Genomic DNA, 15,541 nt, shown 5'->3' on the forward strand with positions numbered 1-15,541 from the left:
TTTCCTTTTCGAAAGCATTTAAAAAGCTGAAAGAGTAACAAATTAACACAGTTAGTAACATGTATGTTGGAGTACTAATAAGTTAAATCTGCCTAATACCTGTCGTATATCGTTAGCGTGTAATTGAGAAGATTGAAAACGCCTAAAAACCAATGAGCACCTTCTATATACAACGGTACGTAAACCTATATAATTAGTAAGCAAAATATTAAATTAATTCAATACGAAATACATTTATTCAGTAATTAATAAGTTGTCGTTCAACATTACCTCGTCAAGAGTATGTATTGATGGAAAAGGGTCAACCTGCCCAGTAAAGTAACCTTTACAGGTATGGTCGACGGACGTGTACCGAAAATAATTTTGAAAATATGGGGGTAGAATACTCCACCGATCACTTTCATTTCTTGAATGATACATGTGGATCATCCACCCAAATATATGCTGTCAAACATTATAAAGTTAATTACAATATACAAAAAAATATAAATTAATTTTTTATTACTTACATCATCGCTTAACCAGCCTTCACCGTCCATGCCCAGCAACGACTCCCAAAATTTTGGACCGACAGAATTCCCAACTATTAGGGAAAGATGTTGACTGCCGCAATTTGGATACCACTGCTTGATAAAATCAATTTGTCGATCCTCGTTTCTTGACCTTTTGGCTTTTATATCTTTCAATCTTTTAAAAGCCACATACGGGGATAGCATAGCTGCTGCGGGCTTTACAAGCCTTTCCGATCGTCTCAGTTTGACGATTTCAGGATCCTCATTCTACAAAAATTGTATATATGTATTAATTTCACTATCTAAAAAATAATTTCATTAACTTTCATTTACAAAATTAATACTAAATTTTTTTAAATTTATACTAGTAATAAAAATATGATAAGTAATTAAAATAAAAAGATTGGAAAAACTTACAAAATCTTCATTCACCATCGGGCTCATAGAGACGTGGTAGGCATTATCGTAATTGATAAATGAATCGGCAACAGCCTACAAGAAAAGCATGACAGGTAAATTAACAGTTATTGGTGGATATTGTTATTATAAAAAAAAATTAACCTTACATTATCACTCTGAGTGTGTGCCTCTTCTTTTGGTGTTCGTACGGTCACCGGAGTCCTGACCGTTTTTTGCTTTGGAGAACATCGATATGATTGAGAAAACTCTCCCATGAACATATTGGTAAGTCTCCGGTTGTTCTCTAGCAGCCTCTCGTCCAAGACTGATTTAAACTTTGAAATCAGGTCATTCTCGTAATTTGATCGAAACGGGGTCGGGGGGGGATCAAAATTCTGTTGTGGAATCTCATCTCGATCCGTTGCCGGATTATAACCTTCATTGGTCCCATCGGGACCAAACAGAGCCCCCATTACAGACGCAAGCTGTTCTTGTGTGACGACACCTGGGGCGGCCTGCATTTCTGGTTGATTTTGACCCGTGAATCCTGTGGGCATTTGAATGGGTATTTCTGTGTGCATTTGAATGGGTATTTCTGTGGCCCTTTCAACCGGATTCTCGCCCGGCATTGCACTGGCATACATCCGACGTTCAGCGTCTAAATAATCTGAACTAGACAAATACCACGCGCTTTGCAACTCATGTTGAGTTGGCAATATAACCAAAGACGGCCTATATTCACGTTTCTGCCAAAATGTTTCAAAAAAATCCCCAATTATTAATATATATTAATATAAACAATAAAAAAGTGTATGTTTATTTTTAAAGTATATTTAAAGATAAAATGTATTACGGTTGCAGCTGTTTGTAGCAATGAATTGACACTGCTCCTCATAAACTTCTTGCCTTCTTTCCATCCCAAAAATCTTGGAATCGTCTCACCTTGATACCATTCCCTTGAATTCTTAAAATGAGGAAAAGTCTCCAACACCCACATCTACACAAGAGAATTTATTTAAGGGTTATTTATATTTAATTTTATAAGTTCTCAAAAATAACTATATTCATAAACATTTACGGGTACCTTGAACGGCCACACAAATCTAGCTAAAGAAAAACCTTTAGCTTCATCCATTTTCCGATTGGACAAATTGTATATAGCACTATAAGTACTTTCCCAAAAATAATTACCCCACGGATATTGTCTGAATTCTTCTAAGTTATCCACAAGGTCTAAAATCATATTATCAACTGCATTGGTTTTTTGCCAACCCAAAAAACCTTGACCGATTAGCATTAGAAGACATATCCTCGTGCGGTCAGCATCATCAAAATGGCTAATGTTACCGAACATGTTCATTATTTGGCCAAAATTAACAGTTGATCCAGCTCCAAAGTATTTGTTCCTAAATGAGTTCGGATGGTCTATAGGTGACCAGGAACTGTGCCCAAAACGTAGCCCCGTTATTAAACAAAACTGTTTCGGGGTGAATGTAAATAGCTGCCCTCGTAATTTATACGAAATCCCAATACGGGGAAAAGGCGTCGGTATTTGTAGTTGTGCAACGCCATATAAAAGAAGGCTATCGCATATGGTGCACCTATTATCTAAGAATGGACCGAAACAAGTTTGCCTAATAGCTGATTCAACCGCCGGAGTCATCACTTCACGCAAATTTTTTAAAACCAACCACTTCTCTCGAACTTTAATAGTTATTTGCTATATAAAAAGAGAAAAAAAATTAAAAATAGCATACGAATTCAATTAAAAAACTTATCTTTATTTTATCGGCAAACATTTTACCGGGCACAAAGGGGGGTCCATGAAAGCATCTTGCATCTCTTGGTCGTTTGGTATATTCTCGAAAGCATTCGGCATGTTCTCGTGTCGGTTGAAGTCCATAGTGGGGGCCCACAATTATTGTCGAAGAATTCAGTGGTCCCGGAAGAGTCAACGATCTTTCGGATGTTGAAAGTTGCGGTCTTCAACTCCTTTGCTTTGCTCCAACGTGGTGAGTTGCTTTGAAAATGAGAAAATGAGGAAACGGCATTGTTGACCCGATTTGAATTTTCGTTGATGTGGGGAATAGTTGTTTATTGGAACACGCGCCGTGAAACGGCTCAACCTGACGCCGGAAACGGCACTACTTGACAGCGGAAACGGCTCGGCCTGAAATCGGAAACGGCTTAAACTGACAGCAAAACGACGCGCCTGAAACGGCTTGCTGTAGCAGAGGAAACGGCACGGCGTTGCAGCTGTAACGGCTTGAAGTTGCAGTGCAAACGGCTCGGCCTGTCGGTAACGGCATAAACAAGAAACGGAAACGGCTTGAATATTACTTTATTGAGGCACGTGCCACGAAACGGCTCGGCCAGTTATATGAAACGGCTCGGGCAGTACCTTTATTGAAAGTTGTGATGAAAACTATTAAAAAACAATTATATAATAAATTATTTTCAAGTTAAATAAGATCAAAAAATTTTCTTAGAACGCCACTCATAGCACTTGAAACAGTCTTAAAACCAATAATGGCTGACAAAAACAACGTATACTGCTCTCAACCAGTTAGTAAATCATCAACGTGGATTCTTAAGAAATGGAGAGCACCCAGACAGTCCGGTGAATCTTCCTCGTCTGAAACGGTCGTGCCGGAAGAAAACAATTTTTTAAATAACCGTCAAAGCTTGCACTTAAAGAGAGCCGGAAGATGGGCAATTCCAGACGACGAATCTGAGAATTGGTCAAAAGATGTTGCAACATTTTACAGTACTGGCGACGCCCCATTCTGTTATTCAGCTGTTTTCACTCGTTATGTGGAGTTGGACAAAACATTTTGGGGTACTTTGTTAGGCTATCATTGTAATGGCTACCTAACAGCAACGGTAATTTCATTATAAATTTTTTATTATCAAAATTTGCATTTTTTCGTGTTTATTAATATATAAATAATCATTAAACAGCATATTGAGGGATGGGCTGGACGACTAATGGCTTGGAGAAAAAGAAATTTACAAAAGGATCCGACGTTAAATTTGCGGTGGACAATTCTCCCACCTCAATTCTATGATACGTTACTACAATCGGTTCCTAAAAGCGTGGTTGGTTATGGAAATGGTAAAGTAAACCCATTTCCTTCCTTTGTTGACGTGGATTTTGTGTTTTTCCCACTGTCGATTGACAATAACGAATGGATGTTAGTACGGTTAGAGTTGGCGTCCCAGGAATTAGTTTTGTACCCGTTTGAAAACTTTTATGGACGAGGAGACAAATTTAGGGCAGTTATTATTCCACGGTTGACGAAGCTTAAGGTGTATTTAACTGGGTTGCTTGTGCATTTGAAGTATTGGAAAAAGACAGGAAAACCAGAATGCTGCATAACTCATGAGCTAAACGATAACTACGTGATTTCTAACAGGTCAATCGTAGGAAATGAAGCTGTCTATCTGTGTATGCTTATGGAGCATCTGGTTACAGACAAACCCATTAACATTACTGGAGACGTTAAGCAAATATGTTTGTCATATAGACGATTCATGGCTGATAAACTGTATTTTTGGCGGTGTTTACCACGGCCAAATGTTGTTAAATAAAAAAACTGTTCTTTGTAATATATTTAATTTAATATTAAATCTTCCCATTTTACCCTTTTCAAACCTATAAATACATACATTACTCCCTCCTATTAAACAACATTCTCATCCCAAAACTTCACACTAACAAAATGGACTCTTGGACCGACGAGGAAGATATTGCTGCTGTCGTTTCGTACATTGCCGCTCGTGAACTGGGCACTTACTCAGTTTCCGATCCTGCTTTCTGGGAGCAGGTTTTCAACAATTTCTGCATTCACCTACAAGAGACGTCCCGAAGCGTCGAGGCGTTGATGACTCGTCTTTCTTTGGTACGCTTTAAATGTACACGTTTTCTAGGAAGGTGCAAAAATGTGAAAAAAAAATCCGAACATGGAAGAAGAAGAGATCATACAAGAGGCCCTGCTAGACTACGCAATACTTTACGACGAGGACTTTGAACACCTTTCAGTGTTTGAAATTTTAAAAATCTATCTGTAATTCACGAAAGAAGTTTGTAATATTCTATCGTGCAAGTTAATGTTTGGGCCAAAGAGCCGTTTGTCGATATGCAACGTGCAAAAATAAATTAATATTTTAATTAATTAAACTAATTAATAAAGTTAAATAAAAATAGTAAAAAACGACCCAAAACAAGCTACATAGTTTGGGCCCAAGAACCCACAAAGTTTTAAAACAAATAATTTTAAAATTTATTAATTAATAATTTAACTTATTAAACTAATTTAAGAAAGTAAAATAATAAAAACGGATAAAAAGGGGGTTCTTCTTTAAAGAAACGGCCCCTCCGTGGTTCGAACCTGCGCCCATTGTGTGAAAGCCAAACATGTTAACCAGTTTATCCTCCTACTCGGAGCTGGTAACAATGTTAACTAATTAATTTTTATACAGTACTTTAAAACGGCCCAGTTGACAATTATTTTGAGTCCACATTTGGGCCAGGTTGGGCTTCACGTTGGGCTTAACGTGACAACTAGTTGCAGTCCACTATTTTAATTAATAAAAACGGATAAAAAGGGGGTTCTTCTTTAAAGAAACGGCCCCTCCGTGGTTCGAACCTGCGCCCATTATGTGAAAGCAAAACATGTTAACCAGTTTATCCTCCTACTCGGAGCTGGTAACAATGTTAACTAATTTATTTTTATACAGTACTTTAAAACGACCCAGTTGACAATTATTTTGAGTCCACATTTGGGCCAGGTTGGGCTTCACGTTGGGCTTAACGTGACAACTCGTTGCAGTCCACAATTGGCAGATAAAAAAACTTTTCGTCGCAGTTAACAAAACTTATAACTTTATAACATGCAAAACTTTAGAACATGCAAAACTTTATAACATCCAAAATATTTTTTATATAAATATTAAACATAAACATAAAAACACTAAACAAAACATACTAAAAAAAAACTAAAAATAAATCCTAATAGCCTCCCACTCCGAAACATGCTTGAAATCCTGTCCCTCGTCATGACGATAGTTGATCAGCGCCACCGCCTTCTGATCATCCTCTTCAAGGTCGGGCATCTCTCTCTCCACCCTCTGGAAATACCGGTCAAACCTCTCGCATTCCAACCGGACCACACGAAACCTAGAAGATAAGGCGTCCACGCTTCGGTTATGGTCCGGACCACGAAGCTGTCCAAAAATTTGTTGAACACGGACCCAAAGGCCACCCTGTCCCCGTGGTGGAGGATTGGTCACTGCCTCCTCCCAGGCTTCGCACAATGCGATGTCGTCAACTTCTGTCCACGAATTTGCCATTTGAACGGATGAACGGAATGTATTGTCGAAATATAAAGAGTGTTAACGGGGACGGCGTGGAGAAATGAGAAGTTTGGGGGGGTTTATATAGTGGGTAATAGGTGTGGAAGTAATAATGGTTAGCCGTTTACATGGGAAGATGGAAAGGCAACGGGTAAAAAGCCCATTTAAAAAGCCCAAAACAGTTTATTTATTTTTTTTTCTTTTAAATTGTTACTGTATAGCCCATATAAAAAGCCCAAAGCAGTTTCGTGAACTTGTTAGTGAACAGCAACAGTTTATTTATTTTTTTCTGTTAACTTGTTAGTGAAAAGCCCAAATAAAAAGCCCAAAGCAGTTTCCTTAAGTTGTTAGTGCACAGCCCGTATACATAGCCCAACACAGTTATGTATTTTTTTTTTCGTTAACTTGTTTTGTGAACAACCCATATAAAAAGCCCAAATCATAATTAAAAGTGAACGAAACACATAATTTTTATTACTAATTATTACAAATCACATAAAAGATATAACATGAAAAAATAACAAACAAAACTTCGTCAAACCGCTAGTAAAGTGATTCAATTTGATCCATAACATGTAAAAATTACAAACAAAATTTCTCATCGGAACCCTTTCTCATAACAGCAGAAACGGGTAGTAGAGAAAAAATCTCGGTCTCCAAGAAAGCAGTCTTCAGATAACTTGACCAAACCACTGCTTAGAACTTAGAACCTCCCCGAGAACAAATTCAAAGTTAGGATTGAATCAAAACCCTTCTTCTGGAATTCGAGTCAAAACGCTTGTAGCAATGATAGAGATGCGTCTTTTGCTCGATAGTTCCATCCGGACTAACTGGGTAGTTAGATCCGGCATTTCTGAAGAGTAAGACACTCCAATATGATAAGCAATATCAAAACCGAATTTGATAACTAAAGCCAAGGAACACGTCACTAGCAGATACGTGTGATTTCATAAATATTTCTTGCATTTGATACACAAAAACATCTATGCTAATAACATAAAGAAACCAAGATAACATTTTATTTGAGATTTAAGTGTGTTAGATGGATTCGTTAAACAAGCACACCAAAAAACAAGTGGGTAAATATATAGTGAGAACATAAGCTCAAACGCCTTGAACAACACGTTGACCCCGGTAACGGCTTGAACAACACGTTGACCCGGCATTAGACAGCTGTACCGGCTTCAATTCAGTTCAAACGGCTTGAGCCAGCTGAAACGGCTCGAACAGTGTGTTGAAACGGCACGGACCTTCTGTAACGGCTTGGCGCCAGCTAAAACGGCTTGGAGCCAGCTAAAACGGCACAAGTAGTTCACGGAAACGGCTAGGATGTCAGCTGTAACGGCTTGGCCAGATCGTACGGAAACGGCTTGGCTATCTCGTAAGAACGTGGCTTGGCTCGTTGAAGGAACATGGCTAAGATCTTTCCACATGAGCCGGTTGTAACGGCTTGGCTAAGATCTTTCCACATTAACAGCCACGTGTCGTTCACAGCTTCCTTCTCAAGCCGTTTCAGGGATTGTCGGACACGTGTCAACCGGGGAGTGGACGGCCGTTAAAAAAAACTCTTGTGCCGTTTCAGGATTTTGAACCGGCTCGGCAAGGGGTGTCCGGTGTCCATTTTCGCAAAGACGGCGTTGCAGTGGCCAATTTGGTGATTTTCCCTATAAAAGGTGTGGGTACTTAAAACCCGTTGCAAACTTAAAAGTCTTATAGTTATAGGTGTGTCATCTGGTACAAATAGACGCGCGCTAACTATGAATTGTACGAAACGAGTTGACGTCAATCCGCGCGTTGCGGCGGGGTATTGACTAAAAACATTATTTTTCTTGTCGCGTTACCCCTAGCTTACACCAAACAATGACAACAACGAAATCCTATGCTATTATCAGGTTTATATATTAACCTCAAACAAAATCATATTTGCACACGTATACCTATTACTTCGACTTTTAAACAAACTAAATAACTTAAATGATAGGGTGGGATGTTGGGTCCAATTAACAAAGCCATTGTAATTAAGGTGTTGTTCCCCTTGAGGTCAAGGGTTTGAGCCCCGTCAAATGCGGATTTTGTGTAATTTAAACTATTTGAAAGAAAAAAAAAACTTAAATGATAAACATGAATGAAATATATAAAACAACCAATTTACTATTATCCTTGATCTCTTCAAAGTCACTCGTGAGATCAACCGAGTTAACCACCCTTATCTTCAAATGTTATTTTTCAGTCTCAAACCCATTGTGTTCGGGGTATACCCGTTTGCGGCACAATATTAAACCCGACTCAAACCAACTTGAAATATTAAATATTTATGGTTTCTAACAACTTCAATATACTAAACAGTTGCAAGTAACTATGCGAGTATCACGTAATAACAAACCCATGACATTTTTTTTTAAACTAATTCGATCCTTCACATAAACAGTTAATCAAAATCATCAATCAGAAGAATGATACAAATTATGAGTAAATAATAGATTTTATTTCCAGCAAATAAAACAATACCTAAATAATAGATCTCATATCCAGCAAGTTTCCACCCATTTTTAATAGCTTCTTCTTTCTTCTTCTTCTTCATATTCTTCTCTGGATTTCTTTGTTGGTTCTTTGTCAGGTCCAACGGTGAGTATATCAGTGTACCATTTTCCAAATTTTTCAACGATATCCACTAAATCAATGTCTCCAATGATCGTTTTCTTGTCTTAGTCAATAGCCAAGGACTCGACATGACCGCCATAAAAGCTTTTCTTTTGTCATCGTCCACAATGGATTACCACCTCAAAACCACTCTCCAATAAATTATGGATTAACAACAGTAAATATGGATGAAAATATGCATAAGGGAAAGAAACAAAGGTTCACACAAAACAGAGCCGACTTTACTCACAATCAATGCAAAATTCATGATCATGCATCGTTCGAACCGCCAAATAATCCCCTAATTTCGACGAAAGAAAAGTCCATCGACATGAAACTAAACACAAAGTTACCGACTGGGCAGATTTTTTTTCTTCCATTTCCTTAACAATATCGCTGAATTTCACACACAGATTTGAGTTTTACATACCGCGGCGAACTATACTAAACGATCACCGATTACCACCGTTTCCACAATCCCTTATGCACCCTTTCACAATCATCAATAGTTAAAACTTCCATCAAAGTCAATTTACAACAGCAAAAAGATTGCAGTTACCATCAAAATCATTTTAGTTATTCCCCTTTTTTGTGATAATCAGTAATAGAGCATCTAGTTATCCATTGATTTCACACCATGTCCCACAAAAGAACACATTTATTAGCTTTCTGGATTTCTAATTTCGTTTTGGTGACCAAAAACTGATTCGTTGTCATTAGAAGATTATCAACCCATATAATATTAAAATAATTTTCTTTTAAATGTTGTCAGACAACAATACAAACAAACTACAACTTTTAGTGCTTGCAAAAATAAATTGAACATTATGAGTGATGAAATTAAAACATACAAATAGATTAACATGAATCCACATATGTATTTTCAGAAATTACAAAACAAAAGCCACGTACAAATTATAAACACGGAAACGCACATGATGTTCATACATACAAACAGAGAACCTAATAATCAATAGAGAACCAAATAATAAACCAATTGGAGTATCACAAAACTTAGGATGATGGTATCGAACATACCGGAATCAAAAGTTCGGATGTAATGATCAAAACATACGGCGCCAAATCAGGGACGAACAAAAGTGGATGACGACTGAAAACAGAGGAAAATGAAGGGGAGTTTGAAAGGGATTTGGATGGAGTAGGAGGGGTTAAAGAATGTGGTTTTGAATTATGCAAGAAATCCAAGAGCCGGAAATCCAAAGCAGGGAAAAATGGGATATGTAGTGAGAAAAAAGGCAGGGAAAACAATAAAACACGAAACGGTATTGACGGACAGGAGTAGAACCGGCATCAATTGTGTGTTGAACATACGTGACAAACTGACGATCATGTAGAAACCGAACAACAAACGGTCACATTGTTTCGTAATTTCAACCAATGCGTAATATTAAAGTATTTGGCTAATGAATGCGTGGGATATGCACATAGAAGACAATTGTAAATGCTAATAGCATTTAATTTATTCAAGATATTAGTTTCTTAAATGTTGTGGTTTATTGGGAGATGTTGATTTGGGGTGGTGGTTGTTTAGAAGTGTATGATGTTGGTGGTATAATATGAGTTTATTAATTCGAGAGGTATTATTTAAAGGGTGTGACGCGAAGAGACATAACGATTAACTTAGCCGATGGTGCCTTATGTTACTTTTTATAAGGTTATATAATAAAATGAAAGGGTGTGAGTAAAATAAACTAAAGGGTATGACTTTTAAACAAATAGGACACAACCTAAGTTACTAATTGTATAAGGGTATAATATTTTTTTATTATTATTACGCTACTTTATAATTGTAGTGTACGTACTATTAATTACTTTAGTAATCTGTATCATTTCTTTGTTAAAAGCTGTTTATTTGATCCTTAACACAACTTTTTTTTTATATATAAAGATTTCTGAAGCATAAACAAGTTTTTAAGTTTACACACTTACTACACGAGTTTAGTTGTTTACTGTAAGAATTTATAAACATGAACAACTTAGACAAATATTTTACAGTTTTCTAAAGCAGGTTGAAAAATTCGTAGCAAATGTGCTTATTTTTAGACTTTCAAAAATTCATAAACTCATTCTTATAATTTCAATAATAAAAGCCGTTAAGATGATTGGTGTAGGTTGTTAAACTTAGGCCAACGGATGATTGGTTTAAGAATAGATAGTAGGTTGTTAAAGTTAGACCAATGAGGTAGTGGTGGAGTGGTTGGGAAAAGACTTAGTGTTTTTGTGACAGAGGTTCGACTCCCACTCTCTCTATTATTTTCTACGGCATCCAGGTGAAGGGCGAATACGGGTGACGCGGCTCGTTTTGGATGGGAGGCGAAGTAAAGTGTCTTCGAGCGGGTTTCCGCGCATCTGGGAGAGCCAAGGGGCTGGCGACAGTAGAGTAGTCGACCTTGGCCACAACGCCCGGTGTCATGGTGGTTGACACGTCGTTCCTTGTCGTTCAAAAAAAAGGTTGTTAAACTTAGAACTTATAAAAAACAAAAATTATATAAAAATGTCAAAGTAAAAAGGTTTGGGTAAACTCATATATTGAAAGCTAATTTCAACACCAGGGCAATTACTTGATTCGGTCCGGCCTACGATCATTGACGATCACGGAGAAATAATCCTTTTAAATAATAGTTTGTATAAATACTAGACATCACGCCGTTCGGACATCCACTCTACCTGGTGTCTAACCAAGCGCAGTTCATTGATTAGAGCCAACTCGCTACTCTAAGATCACGCCGTCCCGATCTTAGTGTGCGGGTTGCGCGATAGAAATATCGATTATAAATAACCATTCACACTGTTCGGAATACTTAATTATATTATATGATTCTATAATAGTTTGGGTTCATAGACAAAAGCAAAATATTATTCGTTCCTTATATAAAAATTAAAACTTAATTAAGGTTTTAAAAATGATGAACTTCATTAGAACAACTAATAAGTTGATCAAGTTTACTAACAATCTAATATTTTTCCGGATTGAATCCGTATTAAAAACAAAAATCACACAAACAAACCGCTAAAATAATCGGATTTAACGTGCCCGTTTCACATAAGTTTACCAACCAAAACAATGAAGCTAATCCCTAATGTTGAAACTATACGGTTCTAGCCGGACATGATGGCTAAAACAATCAAGTAAATTAACAAACAAATCATCCCCGAAATTATTAAAACTTACAAAAACAAAAATTCAATAGTTTTGATTCAACCAAAAGCCACAAGATTCCCAATCACTACCTGCTTCTCGAATTCCTCTTTTTATTTTGTGATGCCTTTTTTTTTTTTAATATTTCCTTATCCAGATTGCCAGCTCCTGTTTTTTTTTTCATTCCTTCTTGTTGTTAGCGGGCCGCACCTTCCAGCCCAGCCCAGCAAATTCATTCTAAACAAATAGCTTCCTCATAATAACAAGTGGTGGTCTCCTTTGGTGGTTTCAGGGGTAAAGAAGGTCGTCGGAATAAGTTACAGGTCACCGGAGTTGCGTAGATGGTGGAAATTTTAAACTTTTGAGAAGCGGAGAAGATTACAGGAGGTCGGAGATGATTGGTGGTGGTCTCGTTTGGTGGTTTCAGGGGTAAAACGGGTCGCCGGAATAAGTTGCAGGTCACCAGCCCAACAAGGTTATAACCCAGTTAGACAAGGATCATTGGTGGCAAAAATCTTACAAGTTGGGACTGTTGTAGGCAATTTTTGAAGTTGGGATTATTACCGGCCAATTAGTGAAACTTGGGATTATTAAAATCCAATACCCCAATGTAAAAAAAATCAATTTTTTTTTTTGGAAAACCCCCAAAGCCAACGTTACGACAACCATATGCATAACCACTTTTTCTTTGAAAAACCCCCAAAGCACACACTGCGTTGCGGCGGGGCTTAAAACGGTGTCAAATAGTATTAATATCACACAACCGTCATCGACCACCAACACTGATTCAACCTAGGATATGCGTGTTGCGACGAACCTGTCAAACATGGAAAAATATAGGTAAAAACGTTGAACCACACATGCACGTTGCGTCGTATTACCTCGAAAAATTTAGAACTATACGTAAAACGAAAATTTGCGAAAGATGAAAAGTATAAGTGACAAAAGTTGTGAAGTTAAATTGCAAATACTGAAAAGTTTTGGGTTAAAGTTAAAAAAACAAATTATGTAGGGTTAAAATTACAAAAGATAAAAAAACTTTGGGTTAAAAATAAAAAATCAACTTTATTTTTTTGAAAAATAACCAAAGCACAATGTACAACTCTAAATGCACATATAAGTTGCTAATTTATATATGGAATAATTATTATTTTTGGCCCAACTTCACTTTTTGAGATATCACGAACAAAAACTGACCAAAGCTTCTTTATATTCTTTTATCAACTTAAACTTCAAACATTCATACTATTAAATTATACACCTTCAATTAAAAAGGTGTATAATAATAATAATAATAAATAAATAAAATCCATTCAAAAGTTCACTCGTCATATTGTTTCGGTTGTTTTGAGATTCTTGTCGTTGTGAATCCTTCCATTTCTTTCCAACCCCCATTGTAATCCTTAGTGGTCGCTCCTTGACTACAAAAAATATTAAAAACGAATCAAAGTAGATTCCATCTCATAAAAATTTATATTTTCCAACTAGATGTATTATCTATGGTCTAAATGCATAAAATCCAATAAAAATATACGCTTAAAATATGATAAAATGTGTCTAAAATTGCATCTAACAATATTAATTTCGATCTTTGTATAAAACAGTTTTCGTTGTTAAGTGTTTGATTTTGTGTAAGTTGACCAAAGTCAAACGACATCCTCCTGTCATTTGACTTGGCCAACACAACCAGACGGCATGTATATTCCAAACGACATGGATGTACTTTGGAAAGTGTTTGGTGCAGTTTGATTAAGTGGTATCGTTTGAAGTTGTGCAAATGATACCAGGGTGTCGTTCAAAAGATCCTGAGGTATCGTTTAAATGTTTTGGATGTCATTTAGTGAGCTCTGCATGTTAATATAAATACAACAGCTTATCATTCACATTTCGTTAACACCACACAAAGAGTTTGAGAGCATTTCATGTAATATTGTGTCGAAACTCTCCTGGAATCAATACATGGGTTAACACCACATAGAGAGTTTGAGAGCATTTCATGTAATATTGTGTCGAAACTCCCCTGGAATCAATACATGAGAACATTTGAGTATATCTATTGTGTTTATTGATCTTATATTGCTTCGGTTTAGTGTGTATACTTGGATTCCGCACTCGTATACATATTTACAACAAGAAACTCATTGTTCAAGATCATAATCTATACCTACAAGTGTTATCAGAGCATTAAGCTCGATTTCTTGTCGAAAACCAAGCATTTTGGGTGATTTTGAGAGGTTTTTTAGTGATATTTGAAGATTTATTAGACAAAACCCTTAAATACAGAAAAACTGATTAAAAGACCATTAAATGATGTTGTTTGATGTTAATGGTGATTGATAACCTGGTAAAATGATGGAGACAATCAAAAACATGGTTTTGTTGAGTTTTGAGCTTAAAAAACATTTCACCATCGTTTCCGATGACCAAGCTCGCCGGAATACTTCCGGAAATGTACAACTTCGTGCTAGAAGGTGATTGTCTCTGCAACACGTTTGAAATTATGAAAAAGGAGCATACTTTTTGTCTCATTGTCGGGATAAACGACACCGATTGCTTGTTAGGTGTCGTTTGGACTTAACACCACGACATCGCCTTTCAGCCAAACGACATACTCAATGTCGTTTGAATAACTGTCAAACTATATCACAATCTAACCAAACGACATACCCGATGTCGTTTGGATATCTTTCAAACTACAACCCTCATTGCCATTTGAAAAACTGGGTGTTGTTTGACCAGTGCAGGTGTTGTTTGAATTAGGGTCGTCTTTTGGGACTTAGAAAATTTTCACAAAGTTTTAAAATTTCGGATAAATGGGAATGAATCCTTGGGAAATGGTAAACAACTTAAATCAAAATCACCTAACACAACAACCAAACCCGTCTGCCGCAACTTATATACAATCACACGTTTCACCCTAAGTCACAAAATTTAGTAATTTAGAGTTGTTCGTTTTGTTATCGAATACCGTACCAAATATTATGTTTCAGTACTGTAAGGGCATAATATTCTGAGGTGTTGTCTGGATCAGTTATCCTTAGCCGGTAGTGCAGGGATGTAACGCCCGTCTAATTACTATATGAATTTAATGAAAATTCATATGATTATATATAAAAGATGTTTAAACTTAAGACATAAGTTACCAACACAAGTTCTAAGTATTCAAAACTTGACAGCCACCAACTAGTTTAAACGGTCATGACACAATAAGCAAATTGTTTACATTACGAAAACATTGTCTAATAAGTTTTAGATATCACGGAAGCTTCAAAAGTTGTGTTCGGTTCTTCAAAACTTGCTTGACTGCCATCCGTAAGATCCCCATTATCACCTAAGGTCAAAACCATTAAAAATGTTAGTTTTGACATTGATATAGTACATATAAACGAGTTCCGACATCGAATCATGAAAAATAAAATAAAATTTCAAAATTGATCCTGTCACGTGTCGCGCCAGGTACCCTTTGTTTCGTCGC

At 36.7% G+C, this 15,541-nt stretch overlaps 1 long non-coding RNA gene across 1 annotated transcript; it reads right to left on the reverse strand.

The window, feature by feature from the left end:
* Positions 1-762: 762 nt before the first annotated feature.
* On the reverse strand, positions 763-1,277 carry LOC118481178. Its single transcript, XR_004864726.1, has 3 exons — positions 1,079-1,277; positions 930-1,004; positions 763-779 (listed from the first exon to the last, which is right to left on the reverse strand). It is a non-coding gene; the product is annotated as an uncharacterized LOC118481178 (long non-coding RNA).
* Between the last annotated feature and the right edge of the window lie 14,264 nt (positions 1,278-15,541).

Source organism: Helianthus annuus, chromosome 8, assembly GCF_002127325.2.
Source record: "Helianthus annuus cultivar XRQ/B chromosome 8, HanXRQr2.0-SUNRISE, whole genome shotgun sequence".
NCBI classification, from domain to species: Eukaryota; Viridiplantae; Streptophyta; class Magnoliopsida; order Asterales; family Asteraceae; genus Helianthus; species Helianthus annuus.